Source organism: Propithecus coquereli, unplaced genomic scaffold (genome assembly GCF_000956105.1).
Source record: "Propithecus coquereli isolate 6110/MARCELLA unplaced genomic scaffold, Pcoq_1.0 Scaffold394, whole genome shotgun sequence".
In the NCBI taxonomy this organism is placed as follows: Eukaryota; Metazoa; Chordata; class Mammalia; order Primates; family Indriidae; genus Propithecus; species Propithecus coquereli.
In genome coordinates, this window is record NW_012149663.1 from 541,179 (window position 1) to 546,367 (window position 5,189).

General features: G+C 41.4%; 1 pseudogene; it reads left to right on the forward strand.

Annotated features, from left to right (window-relative positions):
* The first annotated feature begins 533 nt into the window (after positions 1-533).
* LOC105817040 lies at positions 534-2,474 on the forward strand (annotated as a pseudogene).
* Positions 2,475-5,189: the final 2,715 nt, after the last annotated feature.

Below are 5,189 nucleotides of genomic sequence, written 5' to 3' on the forward strand. Positions count from 1 at the left end.
TTCCAAGCCACAAGGAGTTCTCTAGCACGCTATTAGAGAGCACCTGGGGCTAGGGTAAGGTTACCTGAATCACAGCATTCTAATGTAGCTGTAAGACACCCACTTTGGTGAAAGGAGGGTCTAAGATTAATGGGAAGGTGAAGAGAAGAAGCTTTTGTGTCTTACACTTTCTATAAATAACTCCCTCTTTCATGCAATAGAAGTACAGTAGGATACACAAGCTTAAACACTTTTATAACATTAATTTTATGAAAAATAGACTTGTCAATTAGTCTCTGAATTTAATCTGTTCTAATGCATGGCATATATGATAGTCTTAAAATTTACTGATAATTTCAATGATATATGAAATAGGTAATTCAGTTATTTTATGTAGAGTTACTTTAAGTGAAACTGATTCTGGATTGTGTTTATTTCCACTTTCTTGAATAAAACTTCTAATTTTTTTTTTTAATTATCCATACTAGCGCAGCACCTAGAGGGAAAGTGAGAGGAAGACTGGATATTGAGAGAATGAGGAGGAAGGAGAGAAAATGGCATTCACGGATTACAGTACCTGTTACAGCCAAGCTATAGCCCAGTAGGGCTACAGTGCTTACACCGCCCAGCCCACTCAAGATATGCACAGAACACTCAGGCATGTGGGCAAAAAAGCTATGGAACCTATGGCCAGCCCAGTGATGTAAGCTATACCCTAGCTCAGACCACTGCAACCTATGTGCAAATCTTCTATGCCACTTCTTATGGACACCCTCACACTGCTTATACTACTCCAAGTGTCCCCTGCCAGCCTGTCCAAGGGTATGGCATTGGTGCTTATGTTACCACCACTGCTACAGTCACCATCACCCAGGCCTCCTATGCAGCTCTGTCTGCATAGGGCACTCAGCCTGCTTACCCAGGGTAAGTGGGCAGCTTACCGGACCTACAGGACTGCAGGATGGTAACAAGCCTGCTAACACTAGTAAACCTCAATCTAGCACAGGGGGTTACAACCAGCTCAGCCTAGGATATGGACAGAGTAACTACAGTTAACCTGGGAGCTACCCCATGCAGCCAGTCATGGCATCTCCATCCTACCCTCCTACCAATTATTCCTGTATACAGCCAACTAGTTATGATCAGAGCAGTTACTCTCAGCAGAACACCTATGGGCTACCGAGCAGCTATGGGCAGCAGAGTAGCTATGGTCAACAAAGCAGCTATGGGCAGAAGCCTCCCATTAGTCACCCCTCCACCCCAAACTGTATCCTACTGCAAGGCTCCAAGTTGATATAGCCAACAGAGCAGCAGCTATCGGCAGCAGGGTTCATTCCGACAGGACCACCCCAGTAGCATAGGTATTCATGGGCAGGAGTCTGGAGGATTTTCTGGACCAAGAGAGAATCAGAGCATGAGTGGCCCCAATAACTGGGGGAAGTTAAGGGGGGCACTTGATCGTGGAGGCATAAGCCGTGGTAGGCCAGGAAGAAGATTCAGTGGAATGGGCGCTGGAGAGCAAGGTGGCTTCAATAAGCCTGGTGGACCCATGCACAAAGGACAAGATCTTGATATCACCCATAGATCTGGATGAAGACTCTGACAACAGTACAATCCTTGCACAACAGTGCAAGGATTAAATGACAATGTGACTCTAGATGATTTAGCAGACTTCTTTAAACAATGTAGGGCTGTTAAGATGAACAAGGAAACTGGGCAACCCATGATCCGCATCTACCTGGACAAGGAAACAGGAAAGCCCAAAGGTGATGCCACAGTGTCCTATGAAGACCCACCAACTGCCAAGGCCACTGTGCAGTGGTTTGATGGGAAAGATTTTCAAGGGAGCAAACTTAAAGTCTCTCTTTCTGGGAAGAAACCTCCAATGAACAGTATGCAGGGTGATATGCCACCCTATGAGGGCAGAGGGGTGCTGTCACCACTCTCTGGAGGTCCAGGAGGCCTAAGAGGTCCTGGGGGATCCATGGGTCACATGGGAGGCCATGGAGGAGATAGAGGAGGTTTCCCTCCAAAGGAGTCCTGGGGTTCCAGAGGAGGAAACGTCTGGCACTGAGCTGGAGATTGGCAGTGTCCCCAATCCAGGTGGTGGAAACCAGAACTTCTTCTGGAGAACAGAATGGAACCAGTGTGAGGCCCTAAAGCCTGAAAGCTTCCTCCCGTCACCCTTCCCACACCCTTCCCACACCCTTCGTATAGCCCTTCCCACACTGGCTGATGATGTTGCCAGAGGTGGCCCTACTGGCATGCCGGGAGGATCAAAGCAGCCCTGGTGGAATGTTCAGAGGTGACCATGGTGGAGACAGAGGTGGCTTCCTTGGTGTCTGGAGCATGGACCAAGGTGGCTTTGGTGGAGGAAGATGCGGTGGCTCTGGAGGCCCCCTGGACCTTTGATGGAACAGATGGGAGGAAGAAGAGGTGGACGTGGAGGACCTGGAAAAATGCATAAAGGTGAGCACAGAGACCAGCTCTACTAGACACAGAGACCCCAGAGAGCTGCATTGACTATCAGATTTATTTTTTAAACCAGAAAATGTTTTAAATTTGTAATTCCATATTTATAATGTTGGCCATGATGTTATGATTATTCTTTGTCTGTACTTTAGTATCTTTCACCATTTGTGAAGAAACATTAAATGGTAAAGAAAAAAAAAATTATCCACTCAAAAACAGTTTGGCCTTCTCCCTTATCATCTGGGATTATTGTTTCTGCCATTTTTAAGTGAAAATGGACAGGGAAAATTAAAAACAAAATCAGTGAAGGTGAACAGTGACGATGAGAAGCTGACAGAGTAATATCTTTGATCTTTCTGTTTGGAAGATAATATTAGCTACTGTAAACAAAAGAAGATGTCTAAAGAAGCAATGAATAGGAATTGACCCAGTGGGGAATGTGAAAAGGCTTAGAGAAGAGATATGCAAAAGGATTGAAAGTAGGTTCATGGCTCTATTTGCTTTAAACAGTGTTACTTTGTGGAGGATGCTATATGAAATGTGATGGGTAAATGTCTTTATCTTTATTGACCAATTATTTTATACTTAACACTGCACAAAAATCTATGTCTATGAGTGTATTCCACATTGCTAAGATTATCCTTGTCACATTTTTGTGTTCAGGTTACTTTACCTGCAAAAAGTGATAGGAGTAGTTTTCTTCTTTTTCATATAGTAGAATAATTTGTAACATATCAGAGTTACTTATCAATAGGACTTCCGTATGAATTAATCTGTTCTATTTACATTAATTGACATTCTCAACATATTATTAAATTCATTCCATCGTTGGTAATTGGCATTTTTCTGATATGCATGTATAGAGCTAAATATAGGTATACATATATAGATATATATTATGGTGTGTATATTTATTATGTATGGTGTGTTATTGTAGCTATACTATTGATCCTCATCGTTCGTGAATTGTGTATTTTCAAATTCACTTACTCACTAAAATTTCTTTGTAACTCCGAAATAACTCGCTGTACTTTCGTGGTCATTTATGGATATATGCAGATAGCCAAAGATAAGAGTTGTAGCAGGCCTACATACCCAAATGAGGTTAAACATGCTGCCACTCTACCTTCTTCTGTCAGCTCACTTACGACAAGCAAGTGTCCTCTCTGTGGTCTATTTAGGGTCTTGTGCTTCACATTTTTGTGATTTTGTTGAGGATTTTATTGTTTAAATGGTCCCCAAGTGTAATGCTTGAAGTGCTGTGTAGTGTTCCTAAGTGCAAGAAGATTATAATGAGACTTAAGGAGGAATTATGTGTGTTAGATAAGCTGTGTGTCTAGACATGAATTTTTTTTTTTTTTTTTTGCCCTTTTTGTCTATTACATTCCCCACTGGTTTTTACTGTGAATCAAATCCTTGATTCCCCATCGCACACATGATGATAGTGTGTGTGCAACACCATTAACTTGACACTTTGAATGTGCCTTTGTACGTATGATAGCAGAAAGTTTAGAATACATGGTCCTACTAACAGGGTGAGCAAGAGGAGTATTAGTGGTCCTGCCAGGGAGGATAACAGTGTGGTCAGCTGTGGAGACTATCAAAAAAATCCCTCATACCAGTTGGTGCTCTTTTTTCTCTTTTCTTCCCTCTCACGGAGTCTATTACGTACTTGGGCTAGACTTTCCTTAATAACTCCTGAGTGATTTACATAGAAGCAGCAGGTTTCTCCTAAAGCCACACATAATCCTCCTTGTTTAAGGAATAGGAGGTCTAGTCCTCTCCTGTTCTGCAATACTACTTCAGCTAGGGAATTTAATGATTGCTCTAGTCGATTAATAGATTTTTCCAATCCACCCAAATCTAAGTCTACTTGCTGGCTTAAGTTTTTAATTTTTTTTTATTTCAGTATATTATGGGGGTACAGATGATTAGGTTACGTATGATGCCCTTCCCTCACCCCCAAGTCCGAGCTTCAAGTGTGTCCATTCCCTGGGAGGTGCTTGACACGCCCCTGGCTAAACTCACGAAAAACAGAAAAGAAAAATCTCTAATAAGCTCCATCAGGAACAAAAAAGGAGAAATTACAACTGATGCCGAGGAGATTCAATACATAATTTATGAATATTACAAAAACCTTTATGCACACAAACTGGAAAATGTGGAGGAAATGGACAAATTTTTAGAAACACACTGCCTTCCTAGGCTCAACCAGGAAGAAATAGAATTCCTGAACAGACCAATATTAAGGACTGAAATTGAAAGAGCAATAAAAAACATTCCAAAAAAGAAAAGTCCCAGACCAGACGGTTTCACACCCGAATTTGACCACACCTACAAAGAAGAACTGGTGCCTGTCCTGCAGAAATTATTCCACAGCATCGAGAGGATGGATTCCTCCCCAACACATTTTATGAAGCTAGAAATGAATTAAAGGGCTGTTGTCTATGAGTTCAACATTAATGAATCAACAAATAGATTAAATGAGTTGCTGGTAAACAAAGACACACATGAAACAAGTTATGTATTGAACAATTGCAAAGATACTGTGAATAGAGGATCACAGAAATCTGTTTTCCCCTAAGAGTTCAGTATTTGCTAATCCAGTGTTTTTGGGAACTTATAAAACATAACTACTGCAAATAATAAGAAAAAGTTGTATGTACATGTGACTATAAACCAACTATAAATATAAGAAGATATACATTAGATATAGATGTGTTTTCTGACATATAGTA